Below are 23,418 nucleotides of genomic sequence, written 5' to 3'. Positions count from 1 at the left end.
CTGAAAGGGCAAGCAGGTCGCATGTCTGTGACAGACCATTTCATTTTGGGAGCATGCTTTTTCTGTCATTCATTTTAGACTAGTATCAAAAATATATACGTATTTGGAAACAACATATTAAAATTCCATAAAGGTGTGTATAATTTTAGAGTATATCTCAGCATCCTTCCACAAAGTTTTTGTTTGAGGGGAATGTCACATTGCTGGCTTCCAGATAATTCCATTCGAACAAACCTCACCAAAAGCAACAAGAGAAATATGAAATCAAGCTTGAGACATGCTACAGTCCTGCAAACCCCATGCAGGGAGGATGTGGCAGAACTTCAGCCAAATTTCTAGCAGTAAAATTTCCAACCAGAAATTCAAAGGGGTTTGGACTTCCAGGTCACTGAGTGTCATCTGGAAAAATCTCACCCTCTTTATTGATATTCCCTTAAATTAAATATGTGTTTAGTATTATAAATAAACAGATGTGTCTGACTGTACATGGACTTGGGAAGGAGGAGAGAAAGGGAGAGGCACTAAAACGCAGGCCAAGACGGCACCTAACATATTAATAAAATGACTGTTTCCACTCCAGTTGATTTTTTGGGCTAGCAATCAAGCCAGACGGATCTATGTTATCAGAGGACCTGGCCTTTACTTTTCTTCAGAATTGTCTCTACTGGCTGCCTGTCAAAATATGTCTTGGGTATTCAACAGGGCAGGGAGCCAAGATTGTAAGGTTTTTATTTTTTTTTTAAGCTTCTTTGGAAAGGTTTAATAGTATTTATCTACTGCAAGCAAGTGGGCAGGGCTTACAAGAGAAGCTTTGTTCAGCAGGATTTGGTGTCATGCAGGCATACTGCCTTATTTGAGTACCTCTCTTTTGTACGAGGGATTTGTCATTTGTTTGTTGTCAAGATGCCTCTTGGTATTAGCCCCCACTTCTTATAAAGCGCTTATTTTTCTATTTTTTTCATGCTGTTCCCCTCCAGCAGTTTCAGCCACTGTAATGCTCGAGGATGTTCCAAAAGGCAGAAGGATAACACAGAGACATAGAAAGAAAGAAAAAAAAAAAAAAAAAAAAAAAGTGTTGTGGCTCCTGAAGTCATTTTACTTTGAAGTGGATTCTCAGTCCCCAAACACCAACTCCTCTTTCCTTGCTTTTTCGATTCCTCTTCAATATCTACTTTAATATAAATTTTTCTAATTGCCATAGTTTTAATTGTGTCTGCATGGTCCCATACTACTGTTACTAGACCATGAAACAAAGCAGAATCAACAAGCCTGCTCCTTCTGCTCCTTCTTCCTTCTGACTCTGGAAAGGAGGTTCAATTTGAAAATAAAACCTCAAGTCAGCAACAAGGAAGATGCCATTAGGGCAATCTCAGCAGGCAGATAGGAGCAAAAATAAATATTATACAGCCCTACTTCTCATCTCAATGGGCACAGGGTGCAAACTAGAGAGGCGTGTCCTCTGAGCAAGTGGAGGAGAAGCACATGCATGAAGCGTGAGTTCCAAAGGCATGAGGCATTTCCAAGCTGTCTGAAAACCCAGCGCTAAATTCAAGCCGTTATGATTCACTGGTACACGAATACAGAAATAGTTAGTCTGGCACCTTTCAGCTTTCTTCAGGATTACAGTTCTAAAAGGCCCATGCCTGGAAAAACATCAACAGCTTTCAACTTGCTAAGGCAGAAACATCTGACACAAGGCTTTTTAACAAATTTGAAGAATAAATAAAATTTAAGCCTAACATGAATCTGGACCCACCACAGCTTCCTGGTGTACACCTTGAGCTAGTATGTAGTGGTATCTCATTATTGATTTCAAGGAAACCATGCAGATCTCTCAACTGAGAATCAGATATAACCTCTTTATCACTGGCCATAACACAGCTTTAGGACATCTCGGGAATAAAGAAGATGCAATATCAGCAGATTTACACAGGGAAGATAAACAAAAACCTAATGGGAATGATTTGTAGTAACTTGCACAAAGGGATAGTTGAGGTGCATGCAAAAAATATTAGCACAAAACTCACACTGATTTTTTTTTTAAACAACAAAGTTAGCTTGAGGAACTGCACTAAATCTAGTGATGAATGTGCTGATAAATCAGTACTCAGTTTTGTGTCACCACTGTAAAGCAGAGGTCATTTTTCACAAGTCCAAATGTTACGGGTTTTTTTGGTCCATCTTCAGCTGAGGGTTCGCAGTTCTACTGGCAAGAATAAAATTGATAGGCCAGAACTTCGAGCTGATTCTCATGCTAGATAGAAGCTTGTCTCCAGAGGTTAGGCTATCGTATGTCTTACTTTCCCAGATGCTTGGAAGTTCTTCAGGAAGACTGAAGTTGCCAAAATGCAGAATGAGAATAAACAACCACGGACATCGGGGAGAAAGAGATGACAATCACATTTTTAAGTCTGCAAAACCCTGAAGGCAAAATACATCTTGGATTTATTTGTGTCCTCATGTGGATCGTGTATATGCCTCACCTCAGTGATTTTATGTTTGACAGCCACAAACCAGGACTGGGACCAGTGTGACTGCATGGGATGTCCAGAAAGCCTGGGCTCTCTGACCATCCCAGCTCCATCTCTATTGCCTTCTGCATGACCTTTGGCAGGTGATATTCCCACACTCCTTTTCTAATTCCTTTGCCTCTCTTGCCAGTTTGACAAGTGATCTATGGAGGAGACTACGGGCACTTAATCCCAAGAAAGAATGAGCTGGGGCAGAACCTCATGGTGCTACTTCAGCCATGATAATCTGATTAGCCACTGCACGTGTTTTGCAATAGCTTTTAGAGGTAGACAGCCTTTGTCATGTAAATTCTTCATTCTGGAAATGCTGTCTTGTTCTTCCCTACCAGATCAATACTCTGGAGCTCTCAGATGTCCTGGTGATGTCTGGTACATGAGTTTGTCCATGGACAAAGGAACTGAACCTAACTCACTCCTACCAGCCCAGCACACGGCGCTAGCACAACAGAAAATCCACTTAAGGATTTCAGTGGCAAAGGACCCTACCTAATACTTTTCCTTTTGAGACAGATATTTTAGGGCTTGCCAAAACAGGGATAATTAAGATTGATTTAATTAAAAGATATCAAAGTGAATATATGCAATTAAATAAACATTAGACAACTATGAAACTTCTAACTCAGGTGAAAAGTGGCTTTATATAGACAATCTTGGTTTAGCAACCTAGGGCCACTTTGCACATATATGCTAGCTTTACACTTTGAATTGATTCAATCAGTCAAATCAGCAAGACATTAGTTCCTTCGACGTCTTCTTCTGAAGAGATGTGTCAAATTCTGAAAACACTTTGAAATCTGTCACAGACATGTAACTGAGAGGAGTGATTTAGTCTTTAGTGTTGACACAAGTAAGTAGTTTGCTTCTACCTTTTTGAAACACTAAAGTGAAACACTGAACAGTGAAATGCATTTATGATGGTTGGAAAAGCAACCTAAAACCGGAGTTGGTAAATGTGTTGAGACAAAAGACAAGAAGGAAAACAACTTCACTAAGGACACTTAGGACAAATGCATATAAAACTCTTTCACACTTTGCGAGCCTACTCAATCCCATGCAGGATTTGTTAAAAAAAAAAAAAAATTGAAAAAAACAAAACACAGCAAACAACCAAATACACACAACTCAGCTAACAAGATTGCAGCACCAACCATTGCTGCCTAGATGTCCCAAATGCAGCTTGTGCACCTGACCAGACCAACTAGGCTGGAATTATTGCCCATGACACCTGCTTATAAGAATTATTTATAATGTGTTAATGAAAAATTAACCTGTAAACTAACACACCATTATGTTTCTGATTTAGATCTCATTATCAAAACAAATGTCATAGATCTATTTAATTAGCTCATCATCCAGCTCATCATAGCTGTTTTCCCCCATTTCCACACAACAAAGTTTAAGACTCATGATTACGAGCTCTGTTCACAGATCTGAAATATTCAATTAACTTTTTTTACTTCTATGAAAAAGAACAGCATAGATCGCATCGCACATGCTGAGAGAAACCATCTAATGACTTTATGCGAAAAAATTCAGTGGAGTGAGCCCAGGGTTTATATTACATACTACTGTCCCTGTTCTGAACAGCCTGTTCAAGCTCATGCATGGCCTTACTAACCCTCTCTAAACTGGCTGAATTACTGTAACAAAGGCTGACACTGTGTGCTGAGGGTGTTTTTTTGTTTTGTCTGTTTTGTTTTTTGTTTGTTTGTTAAGTATTCAGATAATCCTAGGGTATATTTTTTCCTTCTTTATTCCCTCGCTTCAAATGGAACACTGAAAACCAAATTACTTCATCTTGTTCAACTGATGATTTGGATGAAAGAACAAATCAAGACTTTACATATATGGTACAAAAAAATACACAATGCTTGGTGCCAAATGATATTCTTAGATATATCTCCAACCTTGCTGCCATCAGTTGATACAGACTACAGGGAGATGAGATGTATTTTGCTTCTGCCAGAGAGGAAACGGAGCTGGGAGAATGTGCCGGTGCCTGCCAACAGGTTGAAAAAGGATCCTACCTCAAGCTTGAAAGCAGAGGTAGCTGAGATGTTGGCTGCATTACATGCACATTATTTTGTAAATGGTTGGGGACTGATTACTAATGTTATGTAATTATTTTTTGGTCATTTATGCTGGCTTAACAGCCTTTCACTCCAGCCTTTAATTGCATTCATCCCATATACTCACGTAGCTTCAGGCTAGCTTGCCTTGCAAGGGCACCCAAGTCCCTCCAACTTTCCCTTGCTGTCTGTCTTACCAGTGGGAGCAAAACCCTGGTGATGCAGGATCAACCAACACACAAAGCAAACACTGAATGCTGCTGTTAGTTACTCTGGTCATATAATGTTTGTTATAGGCAAAGTGGCACATAAGACAGAAATCCCTATGACACCAATGCGTTTCCTCTGATATAAATATCACATTACCTCTGAACAAACAAACCATAATGATCCGCGCAAACAAGCCAACACGTGGCAGAAAGATGGATACATGTGAATGAATCAAATGAGAGAAGGACTGGGGAAAAATGTGGGTTTTATTATTTTATTATAGTGATTATTAAAATACACTACTCAGAGAAAATCCAAAGTGTAGAAAGAATCGATGCTTCAAATCTATCCCATTTCAGAAGAAAAAACAAATGCATACATTTAATCACACTGACAATGTTTTCTTCCCTCCAGTCAAATTGATTTGCACAGTATTAAATATCTAATTAAAACATGACCATTAAACTGTTTCTCACTGGAACCTCTTGGTACCGAAGAAAAGAAAACCTACCAATCTAAAGAGAGACGACAGATATGCTGTCACTCAGGTCTGGAGAGCAAGAGAATTTCTGTTATAAGAGAGGTTGTTGAGATGCTCATTTCTGATGTTGAGTTACTGACATTGGACTACCAAATACAGGTCTGTTGGTTTAAATGTCAGGAGGGAAGGGATATAGCAGAAATACAGAAATATCACACCCCAGGTCTATCAAGAGTGTTTTCCCAAAGCTACCACAAGCCACATGCAGTGCAAGCCAAGACACTTACGGTGATAGCATCAGGTAAAATGAAAAAAGAAGTCATCCATAGTCACCCAGCACTGCTCTGTGTCCTTATGTCTCCCACACAGCAATTCCAGATTTTATGTTACGTTCTGGTAACATGGAATTTAGCCATAAATAACAAGCCTCTGTGCAAATTCACTCTGTAAGAAAAGTACTAACAGCCTGGGCCCTTGCCAGAAGACTTTCTACCTGCACCTCCTGTGAAAATAGCAGCAGCTCCAACAGTTTACTTTTATAAGAACCATTTGCTGCTAGGATGCAGAAAAATATCAGATACAATTCAAACATTAGAAACAAAGCTAGATAGTGTAAAATAGGAGAATGCTAAGAATTAAGTAGGAAAAAACAACAGCAAGAAAAACCCTACAAAAACATACCAACTCCTTATTAAAGCCTTCAGGGATTTGTGTTTATATATCCAAGATGGCGCCCTCGTGATCTAGCATGCCCAGACACCTAGCTCTGCCAACAAATCTGAGAAAAGGATCCTCCTATTGATTTCATTTGTCTCTCTCTGCCAGGGAATGTTCCTGTGTGGTTATGGTAAAGAACAGCCCACTTACTTTCATGGTGGCATCCACTGGATGGAACAAGCCTGCACAGCAGGCCCAACAAAGCCAGAAGTACTAGATACCCACAATTAACACACCTTCACTTCCAGAGCCACAGTGGAGGTAGCTCCCGGTACTTGACGAAGAGGCCCACTTGTTCAGCCTCAATGTGCCAGCACAGCAGGGCCCCATCTCTGCTCCTGCTGTAGGAGAGGGGCTGTACCAGTGGGCTTTCTGCTAGGCCGAGTGGGAATCAGTGGGATGACAGGAGGGCAGAACTGAGTCTCAGCAGCTACTGCACTGCACCTTCAGATCTGGCCTTAGTCCAAACCAGCTTTCACAGCATGAATTGCAGTGTTCTGCCCGTGGAGGGGACAGCTAAAATTTACCCCCAGTTCTTCATATAATTTCTCCTCTGGTGCACACCCCCCAAGGCCAACAGACAGTGCAATAAACAAATGTTAATGTGGCTCATTCTTGCCAGTTAATTAACAGTTCTTCTCAGAAACCATTTAGTAAATTATTTGGATGATGAATAGTGCTTTGAAAGGATTTTGCAGTTACAAATAACACCATTCTGTCTTCCTGTTCCACAGCTGGCTTTATTAATAGAATCTTTTCATAGATGAGGGCTGATCTGCAAGAACATTTGCTAAAATAACATTGAGAAAAATATGACATATATGCTGTTCTGAATCCCTAACCCCTTACAAGTACAGCTCAGCTTTAGAAAACCATTAGTATGCTGGCTGAAACTAGAGGAGACGGACTGCTTTCAGGAGCGCAGAGCCTGACATTCTTGTCTAAGAAGCTGCTGTGAGTTTTCTAACTTTCCGTAAAACATGGGAGTTTCTAACGAGGAAAAATACACCTGTTCTACCTCTTATTGAACTTTATCATGCCTAATGGGCTCTACTGATTCATTTTCGGTTAATTGGCTCTAAGATGTTACCTCATTATTAGTTGAGCTGCAGGCATTCATACCATCTTAGAAAGGTAAATTGGCCCTAAAACTAGAGAATTACTCCTTTAATTAGGTTGGATTGATCAGAAAGGCTAAAAAGATCACCTGCGCTAACTACAAATCAGCACACATACCCTGCCTTGAGTCAGGGAGTAATAAATGACCATGGAGGCCTTGTCCTGTAGCACCCAGTAGAGTGAGACCTAGTTATGAGATGCCATAGCAAGGCCATCCTTCGCACAGGCCATGGACTGCAACCATGCTTAATTGAAATTTGTTATCGTAATGAACTGAACTTTCTCAAAGTAGCAGATGCCAGGAGGGAAGGATGTTATATGGATTTCCAATACCAGCCAAGAGCCTCAAGTTTGGAGCCAAAATTCTGTCACTCTGCTGCTCTGCAGAGTGCCTTGTTTATGGACTTTCATTACTTACCCAGCTTTGTAAACCACTCATTCCAGAGCTCCCAGTGGTATAAGCAACTTATCATCTCTTGCCATCAGCTGTTGTATATTATGTACATTAGGAGGGTTCCCCATGGAAACATTGCATAATAGAAGCAGTTTGTTTTATTTTCCCCAGTAAGAAAGAAAAAAAAAATAATCAGGATTTCTGCAGAAACAGGCTTTTGAATATATAGAAAAACCATCAAGGTACTAAATGTTTCCATGCCAAATGACAGAGTAGGGCAATGAAAAGCTATTCATATATTGGTGCCTGGCTAACTTAATACATATTCTGGGAGGGATTTTCAAAATTGCCTAAGGGCTCCTGTAGGATTCTTTGGTTTCCAGTGACATCTCTGCTTCAAAGTTGCTCAGGTGATCTTGAGGATACTTCGTTTTCAACACCCACCCTATGTCGTTAGACTGCTCTCAAGAAGAGCTGAATCACTTGTAGTGGGGTACATAGAGGACACTGCCATTTGGATAGTGCCAAGATGTATACAGAAAAGTTTCCTATTGCTTTATTCATCTCAAGTTCCATTAAAAAACAAACAAAAAAAACCATACAAAACAATCCTTAGAATACAGATACCCCTGCTTGCGAAAAGCTCATAAACCAATCTTGGTTATATGCAAAACATCTGTACTCCATATTCTGTTAAGGCTATAAATCTGTATTACGCTCCTCTGCACAACGGTATTTATCTCTGTTGTTTAGTGCACCTCAGCACACTGGAGAATTCATTAAGAAAAAGATACAGCCATGCAGCGTGGCTACAAATCAGCATTCTGCCTGAAGAAATGCTATTGATTTTTCTATGGCACCCCTGGATTTGCATGTTTGCCTGGTATTTTCACCATAATACTCTAATGCACCACAGACTATCCTCAGGAGTTGAGTTTGCAGCCTAAGGTTGCATTTCCGTAATATGTTAAGCCTTCACAGAATGCCAGTGAGAAAAGACCCCCTAGACCAATTGGCTAGGTGGCTTAGATTTAATCCAGGCATATTTAAAAAAAAAGTAAGTAAAAGTAAGTTCCATAGCCTCTAGTCTTTAACCATTCAAGTAGAGCAACAGTGAGGAGTGAATTCTCTATGTGATATGCTAGCCTTGTTTAACTTGGTGTTTTTTCCTTTTACTATCTTTGACCTTGGCAGGCTACATCCAGCCTACAACATCAGAGAATGATCCTTACAAAACAGGGCAAACAAAATGGGGTAAATGACTCTATGCTATCAGGTAGTAGAATAATAGATTAAAGGATAGAGCCAAGGCAGCTGCCACAAACACATTCTAGCATGACCACACCATTCAGATGAGATTTTCCATTTTCACAACGCAGCTTGAAAATATAGATTCCCAGAAGAGAGGGAGGTGAGGGAACATGGAGTCCCTGGCTCAGGGAGAAAGAAAAATGCAGAACCCCAGCAGGACACCAGCAACACCCTGTTAAAGACATAAGAAGTTTTCTTTCCTCATTGGGGATGACCTGCAGGACCTGATAGGAGGGATGAAAGTCAGAGGGATACAGACAAATGTTACACCAGGAGATGTAATACAAGAAAAGAAAAGGAGAACTTGCAATCCTTCTAACGTGGTATCTGTGAACTGCAGAAGCCTTGGCATTTACAACCATGAAAGGGACACCCTGTCTGTTGCCACTTATCTATAAAATCCTAAAGCTGAGTTGGTTATAACTACTCAGCAATCAATTATTGCAGGAGAGTCAATTGATCACATATCATGATTAGCCAGATAATCTGCTTCATACTTCCATTAAGGAGCCCAACAGGCATGATTAATTGCTACAGGGGGTAGAATTTCAGCACAGCTAGCGGGGAACTTGCTTTGTAATATTGTGAATCCCATTACTGTTAATGGAAATTTAACAGTCAAATCCCCTGCGGATCACTTAGAAAAAATTACCCCTTAAGGTTAAAGGGGATTTCATTAATAGTATTCTAGGATGCTCTGATTTAAAAGTACTGTAAACCTCCAGTGTCATGTAGAAATATGCATCCTACTGGGTTTTGCATATTCCTCGTTATTATATCTATCACATTACCCTCCACAAATGTAATTTCAAAACACAGCTCAGCCTATTGAAATGTAAGGCACATTAAGGGTAAATTTTCTACAAGTAATTCAGGGAGATTTATCTGCTAAATTCCTATTAATGAGAATTGCCAAGCTATATTGCCAGGCACTACTCTTAAAATGAGCCCCAACAACAATTTATCAGGCTCCTTGGTTCCTGATGCCCACATGTAGCAGAATGTACACCATATATTATAAAAAGTCTGAAATTTGGGCTGAAAATCTAGATACCATGTTGTCATGGTTAATGACATTTAACACTTGATCTTGCACTAGTCTGAGATGTAGATAGATCCTTACAAATACCTTTCTGGAGCATTGTCTTTTGATGCCAAACACATGAATGCCACTAGAACCTACCCAAAGGATATGTTGAAAAATACTAAGTTGCCATTCTAGAGTACCTTGCTGACTGCCAGTCCCTAAGAGACACTGATGACTTAAAGTGCTCCTGATCTGGTTTTATTTGTACCCACCTCTATGTTTGCTTTCTGAAGTCAACTCAACTAGCCAAGGCTTCCCTTAAGTTACAAAGCCTCCAAACCTCTAATATTTCCCTTACTTTACACATTCATTGTGAAAGACATTTATGAGCTTTCCTGATAGTCTCATAGGTACTTAAAGAGGTCTGATGCCCACAGCAGCACTGAAGCCATAACTCACCAGTGCAGCTAGTTATGAGTGTGGAACATTAAAGCCTAGTGGAGCTAAGCCAGGAAAAGTGGAAGGAGAGTGATGAAAGAGACATATTGGCAAGGACACAATGTAGAGAGCAGGTCTAGAGACTCACCAGAAATAAAGGAGTTAGGAGCGGAAGAAGAGCTAAAAAAAATAATAAAAAAATCAGACAGTCCTGCGCATCATGGTTAATTTGTCTCACATGCCTGAGAGTAGCTCATCTCTGCATAAAACACCTTCTTCACTGCCAGCTCCATGATCAGAATACAAAAGGAGATGGCCAAATCTCAAAGACTGCCCCACAGAGGACGCAGAGCTCTGCCTGCATACTACCCCTATGTTCCAGGGTTGAAAGCTGGGCAAAGTCAAACTGACCACCCTTTACATCTTGTTTTCTTGGTTCTCACCCTAGGCCCTGACACACAAGCAGTGTGGTTACATGTGCACCTTCCTTACTCCTGGTTTGGTTCTGTACATTGGAGCCACTGTCAGTTCTGCCTTACGGTGATCTGTTCTTTATCCCAGAGACTGTTGTGAAAGCATCTGAAGATAAATAGAGATGTGGTTAAAAGGCAGCCATTCATATCTGCATTCTTCATTCCCTTCATTATGTCCTTTGGGCAGCAGATACCCCACCAATGGCAAAGAAACAGGACACAGACCATTTTCATTGATGACCTAATGATGAAGGAGAGTTTTTTCCCATCTGCATTTATCAAAAGGCTAAGGAAAAGATTGTGTGATCTTTAAACTACCTTTTGAGAAGCAATTCAGCCAGGTCACCATATCAGCAGTCCTCCCTTCTCTTACTGTCACATTTACCTAAATTTATTACAATACCCGTGTCCTTACTCATCACTAAATTTTAAAATTGTAATGCTAGATTGCACTATCCTTCCCTATCTGCTTTTTTGATTAAAAAAAGATCAGTGCCCTGCAAGGTATTGAGAATGAAAAGGTCTTCTGTGAAGGTCTAAGGAACATCTTAATTGCTACAATTTTCTACTTTTTTCCATACAGAAACTGTCTTGGACATGACAGGAAACGTGGCTGCAGTAAGACGGACAACAAGATCTGCTTAATTAAAACAGGCAGAGGGAATGGAAAGTGAGGAAGTAACTTATGCCACATTTGCATGTCACTGTATCCTCCTGAAAATATAATGAATATGGATTAATGAAGAAAAAAAAAGAGCCACATTTTCCTTAGCAAATATTTTTACTTTGCTTTATACTGTAGACAACTTGTGTAAATGAAAGTGCACACAACTCCCTGAGCAAATACTACCACAAACCTGAGTCACAATTTCTGCTTTCTGAAACTCACTTCCTAGTTCTGCTGCAGCCCAGAGGAGAATATCTCAGCTTGATTCTAGAAATACAACACACTGATCCTCAAGTTAAAAATGTTCTAGGAGGGATGAGACAGAAGAATGCCCATGTTGCTTGCACAGTGAGGTGAGGAAGTTAATGGACTGATTTCAGTTTACACCAGGTCTGGCCCAACACTTGGAGTGCTCAGTGCAGAATACTCAGCGCTAGGCTCCATGAACCATTATCCACATCTCTTCATTTGAAGCAGCTAGTACAACCAACAGTCAGTTTCAAGACTGTCTCTGCTAAAACCTGTAAATTGCTTTCTGAATTTCCATTCCCAAGCATTGTTTTCTGGGATTATCGTAAATGCATTTTGGCTTGGGAATTTGGAATCTGATTTTAAATAAAATTTCAAGACCTACTATATGATAACTGCTCTCTATCTGATAGGTCAAAATAGATCTATTAAGAATGAACAGCTGAGTTATTGCACGTGTCTATTAGAGAGCTGACATCTGACCACATAAAATATATTTAATAGCTGATACAATTAGATCCAGATCTTTAGAGGAATTAATCATTGAAGGTGATATTTTAATAAAAATCCACAGAGGTTCATTATTGACCTAACGGATATGCATAAATTGCTAATGCCTATGTTGTATGGGAAAACAATGTTTCAGTGATCGAATTTCAGGGAGAAAAATGCAGTTGTCTTTCCTGCTGTTGCTGCAAAATGAAGTGATGGAGGTAGCTTTTTCAGACCGGTATTCCTTTTTAGAAGTAAATATAAAGAGATGAGAATTTATTACTATAAAGGAGAAAAAAACATAAGCAATGAAGATAAGGATGTATTATTTTTGATGATGCTTTAAAGAATTTGTCGCGGGGCTAAGAAGGGTGAATTATTTGTTTTGCATTGCAATAAGTTTTGTGAAGAGTCCCAGCTTTTTCCGAGTGCCACAGAACAGAAATCAGCAAAATGTTTTAGAAGGCAAAAAGTAAATGCAAGTGAAATTTAAACTTCCTGAGAAGGCAGCGTGCCGGTTGGAGAGGTGGATTACTGAGGAGGGAGCAAAGAAGTCAGAGCAGAGTAATATATGCAAATCACACAGCTGTAATTTATCATGCGAATCCACTCTCACAATAGTATATTGTATGGCACAAAATAAAGTCCCCGAGGGCTCATCTTTTGGCTTACTCTGAAGCTTTAAAGGTTAGCCATTTGAGAATTAATGTTTACAAGATCTGAAAACAACAGACATTGTGAGTGAAAATACTGAAAAGCACTTCTGCAGGCATGCAAAAGATATCCTTTATAATCTGTGCAGCCTATTTAACTAAAGATGCTCTGACCTTTACAAACAAATCCCTGCCCATTTCATCTGGCATGTGCTTAAGAAGTTCCAGTTCTAGGAATCTAATTGCTTTTCTCTTATCTATTTACTTTAACAGCTTCTTTGCCTGATTTCTAAGTCTAGCACAACGTCACCCTGGTCCTTAAAACATAATCTTCATCCTCCTCATGACTGCGTTGTAAACGTTTCCCCCTCTTCCCCAGGCCCACAACACTAGCAATCAGAAAAGCACACATTTCCAGGGCTGGAGCCACCTGTCTGCATTGGCTAGTCTTGCAAGAGCTTCTACACCATTCTCCAAATCTTTCGTGTTGGGCAATTTGCTTCTCAGGACTCAGCACTGTGGCTGACCCTTCTTTCCTTCAACACCCCCATTTTACCTTCCTTTTCTCATGCCTGTTCTAACACCCTGACCTCAGGCGCAGCGCACGATGCGTACTATCCCCCTGGTGAAGTTCTTGTGATAGGAAATGCCCTCTTTCCCAGACTTGTTTTTCCTCAACCTCTGGCTACATTACTTTACTTCTACACAAGTAAAGGCATTCCTATGCAAGAAAAAAAATGGTTTTTTTTTTGTAACCACTTGCATCATGTTCTACCACTACACATATATTGAATGTGTAACAGGTCGTCATTACACTCAAAGAGCGTGGTACATACACAACAGATTAATATGCATAATCAATATCACATGTATCACTTAAACAGGACTATTATTAATGGAGTAAATCGTGTCAAAGTGATGATTGCACATTTATAACTACGGCAATTGGCTGTATGCAAAGCATTCACTTAATCTAAAGACAGATCTGGCCTCATTTTAGAAAACTGGTTGAAGCCAAAACAAAGTTTCTCCCTTTAAATCTTTTGTTGTGAAGTACAGCACTCCCATACATTCAAATACAGAAGTAGTTTTTCTCCAAAAGCAGAAAATTGTGCATTTTTGGTTATGAAGTTTAGCATTTCCACATAAATCCAACTATTTCAAAGAAGCCCTGAGAGGGGAGGATGGCCAGAACAAGCTCTAGTCCATGACCTCTACATAGATATAACTGCAAATACACAGACACGCCGATGAGTTATTAAAATATAGGGAGACAGATTGCGTGCACAGTGCTGCAGGAAGAGCATGCTTGATTAAGGGAATGACAATACATAGAAGAGAACAAGTTCTATGGTTGTGACAAAAAGACTGGCTTTACAGGAGGCCTTATATTGAACAGAATTATAATAATTCATTCTGAGAGCCAGCCCCGGATGGGTAGGGTGGCTGGTGGAAAAGGCAGCAGCAGCTTTCTTGACTGATAACACATGGTAATGCAAACTCATCCTGACAAAGCAGATCAATGCTTCGGTAGGAGACATATTCCTACTTGGCACTGAATCGCAAATGAACAAAAGGCCTCTTCCTGCCCAAATATCACCCCTGGAGCACTCTATCAAAACTCACCTCATTTAATACAAGCATCTGCAGAGGGTATTTTCCCCTCCACGCCTCTCATGTCCTTCTTTAACATCTACTGCTGGAGATCAGTAGCCTATACAATTTATCGCAGCTGTCAAGGCTAATTTATTCATGCGATTTGGCAGTAATCAAAAAGACTGAGATCGATGTGCCAGCAAACCCTGACATTTATTCATACTTTAAAGTCTCAGTTGACCTTGAACCACAGCTAACTGGAGCTGAACTTGTCAGCGGCTCTGAGAGCCTCACTGAGTCTGGCAGATCAGTGCCTCCAGGCTAAAGGCACAATGTCAATGCAACGAGCGCTTGGACCACAAGCGTGAAGGGCTGAAGCACAGAGAGATGAGTAGGGGACCAGGGAAAAGAGCACCTTAGCAATGGAGCGGTCACAGACCCTGCAGCTGGTCCAGCACTTGCACCAGTGCAGCTTGTACCTGCATGTTCCCACAGTACAGCTGCTCAGGAGTCAGTGAATTTCTTGCTGAGGGGTAAGAAGGGTGAGGAAGGAATATGGCACATACTTCCCAGAAGCAGCACAAGCAGGAAACCCTGGGTTGTCCTCAGCAGACCAGACTGGTCCCATGTGGGGACCCAAGAAAGACAAAGGAGGAGACAGAAAATAACCCCACATTCCCTCGTGGGAGGGGAACAGACACAGGGCAAAACAGGAGATACACCAGGAACTCTGCAACCTTGTACAACCAGTACAACGTGGCAAGGCCAACTGAAAGCAGGAACAGGAAAAATTGAGCAAGAGACCTGCTTTGAGTGTGCTCTTGCCCTCTTACTCAGGAACATGCTTAAGAATTCACTTATTCCCTTTGAAGGCCATCACCCTTGTCTTCTCACTCAGTGAAGCCCTAAAGGAACATAGCATAGTTCCTATAATGCACATGTAATGTGTCCTAAATAAATCGTTTTGGGCTTCAAATTCAGAGCAATTGGTAGGGAAATGTAATAAAGTCTATTTAAAATAGTTCCAACCTAGGCGTTGTCATAAAATGACTCTCAAACATTGTACAAGGACATTTTTAGAGCCTTCTGCCTTGGTTTCCCCTTGCTTAAATGGAGGCATGCTTATTTGCCTGCTCCCCAGAGCGTGCTAGGAATTATGGGCATGACATGTTTCAAAGCTATTTAACTGTTTTTCTGTTGATACAAAGATATTTACATAAATGGCATTCTATTAGAGAAACAAAAACATCTACATGGCATTTTAGGTACAAATACGCAGCTACAGCTTTACTGAAACACACTAATACATTATTTTATTACAGTCAAAACACTTGAATACGTAATATGCAGTTGTATCTAAGAGGTTTTGCAGACGTGCTTTGATGCTTCTTTGGGTTCTCCTTGGCTGCATTTCTCACACTATAAATTCTGTATGTCACATTAAATATGTTTTTTTTTTATAGTGAGATCCGCTTTTTCTAAGCCTAGAATACAAATAGAGATGACAGATATGCCCTTTTGCGTTTGTTTTCCCTTTGTTGGAAATAGCTAGCACCTTTCCACTACATTGGAAGGAAGCTACCAATGAAGAGCAGTTGACATTCTGATCGCTGCACGCGTGCATAGATATGTCTGACATTGCCATCCGGTCTAATCTGATATTCAAGGAAGAAAAACAATCAATGACATATGAGGATTCAAACGTAATCTTCCTACATGGATTTAAACTAGTTGCAGTATGTGAGCAGTGAAACTACATCTGGAGCTATGTAAGTTATAACAGAGCACTAATAAAGCCTTTCAGTCACCCTATTTCCCTACAAAATCTAACAGAGAATCTGGGGACTGCTTAATGGGCACTTGAAATATCTTAATGAAATTTTTGTTCAGTTCCTTCCTTCCCTACTAAAATGACGTGATTTTCATAGTGTCATTTGTGCAGGAACAAAGCAGGTATTGGTATTCAGCTCCACAATAATAATAAAAAAAAAAAAAAAAAAAAGGACAGAACAAGTGTGGCAAATGGGTGTCATCAAGTTTCCAGCTCCTGGCAGACAATATGATCTAAAGGTACATTATTGCACACATCATATCCCAAAATATTGCCATGAAACATTCCCACAAAGCTTTTAAAGGACGCTGAAGTGAAGGAAATGATATACCTCTGCAGGATGAGTAATTTCTTTATTTATTTGGACAATTGATGACTGCTGTCCTTCCGAAGGACTGCAAGCAAATGCTCACTGACACCAGCACTCTTACAGAAGGTAACATAAAACTGAGGCACTCTTGAGAAAACATTTTGGGGCGTACTTGCAGAAGGAATACTAGGTGGTGATGGATGAACTCTTCATCTGCGCACCTCTTTGTGCCAAGGACTGCTGCTGTGCCCAGACATTGGAATTTAAAAACATTTTAAAAACAATTATTGCATTAAAAACCTCTCATTGGTAACCAATCCTCTGCTGCCTTCAACAGCAAATAATTTCTATTTCATAAACAGTGTTAAGCAGGTGTTTATTTATTTATTTATTTTTCCAGTGGATTACCCACGCTGCAAATTATACTGGTTTTGGCACTGAGGAGTGAGCCTTTAGTCAAAGGCAGAGGTTACACACAGTACTCCTTCCCTTCCTCTGCTCTTCAGCTTGGAAGGATCCATCACACAGCTGTATTGCATTGCTCTACATGCATTGCTCTATACAGGCAACACTATCATAAGGGTAATTATTAGTTTGTTTGACATTTCTTTAGCAAAATACCGCCCCCCCCCCCCCCCCAAAAAAAAAAAAAAAAAAAAAAGATACTGCCTCCCACCATTTTCTGGGCAGCATTAAAACCAAACCATCTAACCGAGCCAAAAAACCCCAACCCCTCCCATCCCCAAACTCAAAGCTCAGCTGTCTCCCTCATGCTCACCTGACAAGAATGTTTCCACTCACCAGAGGTAAGGATTTATATGCTTCTGCTTAACACCATAAATAACACCAATTTGCATTTTCCTAAAAGAGTAACACCTCCTCACCAGACAGTAATTTATACATTGCAAGCCTTACAATCTCATCACAGGACCCCAAACTCAGTGGATCCTATTTTGAAGCTGAAGTACATATTCACAAATGAGGTGGTTTGCCTGGAGGACGGCGCTTGGGAAAACCTTTCCGGCAACATGGCCACACACATGAGCCCTGCACAGGGAGAGCATTTTGCACCTGGGGTCTCAACCCCCAGCTGCTCATCCAGGACTTACTCGGGCTTGCTGGCCTGAGTCAGAAACATCCACACGAAAAAGTGGCCCAGATGAAGGCTTCACTCCAACTGCAAAAGCCCCGGCTGAAAGAAGTCCTGCCAGCCTGAGAGCCTTGGGTGCTGCCCAGAGGCTCAGATCAAGCCTCTTATCTCCAAACCAAAAACCACCTGCAGAGCTAATCACCAGGTCAGGTAGCGCATGGGCATCTTCTTGCTCTGGGAACAGCTGATATCCTGAAATGCCTGCATTTCATTTTGGAGTGGAAACGAGATATTTTCCACAATACTGATTTTTTTTCTTTTTTAAGAGTTCTGAAAAAGATTCAAAATAACTTCAAAAAATTCAGAGAAACCTTTTTCCAGATTTCCAAGCTGGGCACCTAGCTAAGGGAAGACAGTCGGGCACCACACAACAGCCCAAGCCAGGCTTTCAGGGACCATCATCAAAATTAAGAGTCCTACAGAACATTTGGAGCTTTGCAGGAGCTGTAATTTGCGACAGAAAATATGTTGTATCAGAAAGTTTCTGACCAGCTGCAGCTCATCTCTAGGCTTTTGGTTCAGTCTCATCATTAGGCAAGGGAAAGCTATTTCAATCTCAGCACAATTAGCACTCTCAACTTCTCCGCGTTTTTCCTCACTTTCATTCAGTTCACACTTGACACTGCGGAGGAACCTGCAGGAGATTAAACCGCCAGGAAAGCGGCTGAGAAGAAAGCAGCAAAGACTGAGGAAGCATTTTCTTTCCTCAGTTCTTTTGCTGCTGATCTGTTTCTGAAACTCTGAGCCTTGTGCTTTTATAATGTTCTGGTACATGAAAGAGTTTGTAACACAAAATGTTACACTCGATGGAGCATGATGTGATATTGAAGCCAAATGGCCAGATGCTCTTTTCTGAGCTATTTCCAATGCTCCCACTTTAGAGAATGTTTTTAACAGTATTCACAAGCTCTGGTTCTGTAGTTTGATGGCAATTTCATGCTAGAGCACCATTGCACTATGTTCTGATGAAAACATTGTTTTCCATTCGAGGTTACAGTTATCTTCAATTTGATTTTTTTAAAAAAGTGGGGAGGGCTCAATCTGCTCCAAAGAAATAGCAGGCAGCTGGGGAGATGGATTCTCTCCTCAGAAACAAGATTGTGCATCTCATTTTGAGTACAATTAGGAATATATAAAATATTTGGTAGGGGAAAAAAAAAACAAAAACATATATTCTAACTTAGTTGTTATGGACCAAAGGCCATCTTTCAGCTGTTTGACTTCGTTTTATGTTGTTTTTGTATTCCTCTCTTTCATGTGTGGGAAGACCCTTTACAAACCTTTCTGGTTTGAAATGTGGTTGATGGCAGTCGCTTGAAACCTGGCACCAGGCACTGGGATTCAGCCCTGTTTTCATGGTTTTCTTGTTTGCTGACAACCCTGCATCTCTTTGGTTCACTGCATGGATGCACGAGCACCAGTTACGGGGAGTATATAGCCATGGAGCCAGAACTGGATTCTCTGAGCTGTTAATACATTTATTGCCACACGCAGCCCACTGGGACTTGCACTCTATGGCCACGAGGGCAGCCGTGATTCATGGTGACTTCGAACTCTCCAGGATTCATCAGCCTGGGGTAAAATGCCTGTAAGAGCATCTCCACTTACAACCAAGTCCATCTCCTCTTCCAGACAGAATGCGTTACTGCTCTACACAAACATCAAGCCTAATCTCATCCTATTTGAATCAATGTAACTCCGCAGGAATTAAAAGAGGCTGAATGTTTAGATGGGCAGAGGACTTGGCTCATCATCTATGCACATCGCCATAGAATAGATTTTTCCAATCCCTATTTTAAAGAGGGAAAGGAGTTGCAAACTCATGTAATCCAGGCACTGTGAGTTCAATCCTTCCATGATTTCTTAGTGCTTGACTTTACAACCTTAACATCCTGTTACCTTTGGAAATGCCTGTAAAAATGCTAAATTAAACTGGAGATGGAAAAGAGGACAACTTTACTTACACGGCTTATCTGGAAGGTGAGACTAGGAGATTTATCACAGAGATCTTTGCAACCTGCACACAGGGGGGACTTCACTAACAGTGGATTACATCACTTAATAGGATTTTGCTCTGGCAATGCAGAGTTCATTGCATAACTGGTCAAATAATTTTAAAAGCATTTAAATTCATGCTGAAAGTGCTGCTTTATTGCACTCCATAGTGAACAGGCATGTGTAAGGACACAGTGCACTACAGATGTCAGAAATTGTGAATTTTTGTTAACACCCTTTAAGTGATAAAATGTCTTCAAACTGAAAGACTTTCTTTTAAAACTTTTCATCTGAAACTGAATTACTTTGTACTGAAAATTACAGCTTGGGAAAGGTCAAAATAAAAATGAAGTATTTTGAATTTACTGGAATAAAACATTTTGATTAACCTGCATTTTTGTATAATTTTCACTTGTACGCTACCACTGCATGTGGAAAGAAAATAAAATAAATTTTGAAAAACTCTCTAGAATGGTATTCCCGTTTACTTCTTAGCTCTGAGACTAGAAGGCATCTGACCTCATGAATCACAAGGGTAAAAAGCATCATCCAGACCTCAGAATTAAAATTTGCCATACATAAATCTTGTGACATTTTTATTACAGCATACCAGCCTCAAATCTGTGTTTAAAACACTGCCTGCTCGAAGGAATCTAAATCTCCTTAGCTGAAAGTCATAAAATTAGGTCAAGAATTCACTACTCAACTACCTGCCATTAGCATTTATGCTCAGAGAAAACACAGCTCGTCTGGTTTTTAGGAAAGCAAAGCTGGGTCATATAGCATAAATTTGGAAAGTATGATTTGTTTGTGCATTAGGCAACAAGTTCTATTTCCTGTTAGAGAGATTCCAGTGAATCTGCATCATGATTATTTACAGTTCAAATAATATTTCTACAAAGACAGAGGTGGAACTCTCTGTATCTCTCTATATACAGCGCTTTCATCTAGGCAGATTGGCCACAGTTAACCACATAATCTAAGCCCTGTTGGAGAGCTAAGCCATCACCCGAATCCACTGCAGAATTAATCTGTCACACTGGTGCCTATGCATACCCTCAGCTGATTTCTCCGGCCAGGACTTCTTAAACTCTAGGTTTCTTCAAGATATCTTAAATTGGGTAAGAGACATAAGCGTTTTGTTTTGCTTTAATTATTATTACTACTATTTTTTAAATCTCTAAGATAGCACTGAAAACAATTCATCAACTAATGCAGATGTCCTCCTCTGAGGTATATTACAGTGCTATTGAGAAGAAAGTAATCTGGCTGATGCTGGCTGTGAGAGGGGAAAAGTTTTGTTTTTGGCTATCGACGTGACAACAATTTTATTTAATTTATTTAGACTCTTAATGGCGGAAGCAGAATTTCATTTTTTGCTGGAGCATCCTTTAAGACGAATGCTCGATCTCTTCCCACTCGCCATTATAGTTGATGTGTACAAAATAAGAACAGCAATTCATTCACCTTATCATTGCAGCACCAGAGGAAGAGAAGAGATACTTACTGCAATGATTAATGAGTCTGCTATAAAAAGATACATCATAAACTGCTTGTATTAGGTCAAAACATAAACAAGGCTTTTAGTGTTTATTTAATCCCTTTCTAAATAACTAAGTATGTCTGTAAGGTCCCACTCAGAAGCTTACCACTCAGTTTCTTACAGGGTCATAATTTGGGACCCTCACCTAAATGTATCCCTCTCTTCCCCTACATTTCAAATGCACGCTTGGACAAAAATCAAGCACTACTTGACTGTCCCATTACTATCGGGCCATCTCAATGTACTGCAAGTCAGAGAGACCGTTCGGTGCCCAGGAGCAGCAAAGATGAACATGATCTACCCTGAGTCTAGGCTGTCTCCTTAAGGCACTGACACATCCACAGCTTTGCTGCAGGAGAAAGTTCCATCATTTTTCCTCATCTCTGCTTCCAGGTTGGCTAAAGGATAGCTGAACCAGGCTGAAATGAAAGCAGGGCTATCCACCCCTCACTGGTCCCAAGCAGGCCCAAGGAGACGGAGCAGTGGCGTGGTGCCTGGTGCTGAGCAGCAAACAAGGCAAGGTGCTGGTGCTTGTGGAGCGTACCCCATCCGCACAGGAGTCAGACACAATTTGACCTCCTACACTTCCAAGTCAAAATCAGCTTTGAGGTGTTCACAGACAATTCCCATCAGGTTTAGTAGCTGGTTTTTGAACACTAACAGAATAAAACCATTTGTCCAAACCAGAATTCAGCCCTGTATTTATCCATCTTGTGGTGAAACTGTCATCTTTGAAAAATATATTACAAGATGGCATTATATAAGGGTCCATCTATTTCCCTGCTATTGCTAGCCTGCAAACATACCCATCTCCCTTTTATTTCCCAGAATGGCTGGTGCTTTTCCCAAACAAAGCAGAATCTCCCTAGCCTGGCAGACACTGGCTTCACTGCAAAGTTACCCCATTAGGAGAATGTCGCAGCTCTAACCAGTACATTTACAAAAACCAAAACCAAACAACAACAACAACAAAAAAATGAGTTAAAAAGAATTGCAGAGGCCAGAGTATTTTCAACAGATGTGGTAGTCCCAACCAGTTTATACAGTCCTTACTCAATACAGAAAATCACTTAGGTTAATTATATAAATATTCCCAACTCTGGAATTTAGAAAAGGGTACAGCTAACACTGGAATATCCAAGATGATTTTTTTTTAATAAACAATAGATTTGAGGGGGATTAGCTGGGTTATCAAATAGTATCCTCCCAAATCAGCTCATTAGTTGCACCAACTTTCCTTGTTTCACATTATGAAAACAATTTAATGAAGGTTCATTAGATGCAATGTAATCTAATTCAGACTCTCCAAGCCTAATCCTTTTTCCTTTAGCAGCAACATGATGATAATTTGCAAAGAAGTTTAAAGGATTATTGTCATAGCTTTTTAAAATAGGGACTGTTTTCAGCCGTATGTGTCCCACCACTTCCCCACCATTATTTCTTGTTCTTTATTCATCCATTTATTCCTTTCTTTTGTGTTCCTCATTGCTCCACACAGTCACACACGGGCAATAGCATCCCTCCGTGCAGCTGCAGGGGACATGCTCAGTACTCTGCCTCTCTTCCCTGCTCAGCTTGCCCAGGTGCAGCACCAGTACAGCCACGCTACAGGGAAATACAACAGTGGTCTAGTTACCCTTGCAAGGCTTATGGGCAACAGCAACACTGGCTGCTGCAGAGAAAAGTCAGACAGCATCATGTGGTGATTTGCCTAGGAGATTCAATGCACCACAAGGCTCGCAGCTGTGGCACACATTTGCTATAAAATCCATGCTGTGTGGCTTCTTTTGCCCCAGATTGGAAAGCTGAGCTAATATTCACTGTATAGGCACTGTGCTGAAATGCTAAGGAAATACTGTGTGGGAGGGTTGTGGCTTCATAGTTTCCCAGCCAGCCTCTGCCCTCCTGGTCTCAGTTTCTGTTCTGCAGTTGGCCTTGTTCCATGGCTGCTCCTCTGGACGCTGGTTCCTGTGTGGATCAGCACACAAGGACTCAGGAAAGGAATGATTTTTTGCAACTTACTTTGAGATTCTGCAGTTATAAAAAAGTCTTTGCAGATTCACAGGGATTTTATAAATATCCTACAGGGAAGGGAGGATGTTCCTATGCGTTTTTGTGCTGCTAGTTTCTGACAGCTCTGAAAGACACCCAGGAGGGGATCA

General features: G+C 40.6%; 1 protein-coding gene across 5 annotated transcripts in view; it reads right to left on the bottom strand.

Annotated features, from left to right (window-relative positions):
- GALNT9 (polypeptide N-acetylgalactosaminyltransferase 9) overlaps positions 1-23,418 on the bottom strand; it is a 233,761-nt gene that overhangs the window by 45,144 nt on the left and 165,199 nt on the right. The window contains exon 1 of one of the 5 annotated variants that reach the window (XM_040577110.1): positions 17,678-17,882. The exons of the other annotated variants lie outside the window; for them this stretch is intronic. The gene's annotated coding sequence lies outside the window, so the exon portion shown is untranslated. Of the gene's footprint in view, positions 1-17,677; positions 17,883-23,418 lie in introns of those variants that run through there. 5 annotated transcript variants of the gene reach the window in all.

Source organism: Cygnus olor, chromosome 17 (assembly GCF_009769625.2).
Source record: "Cygnus olor isolate bCygOlo1 chromosome 17, bCygOlo1.pri.v2, whole genome shotgun sequence".
Classification (NCBI taxonomy): Eukaryota; Metazoa; Chordata; class Aves; order Anseriformes; family Anatidae; genus Cygnus; species Cygnus olor.
This window is presented reverse-complemented; position numbering and strand designations above follow the sequence as displayed.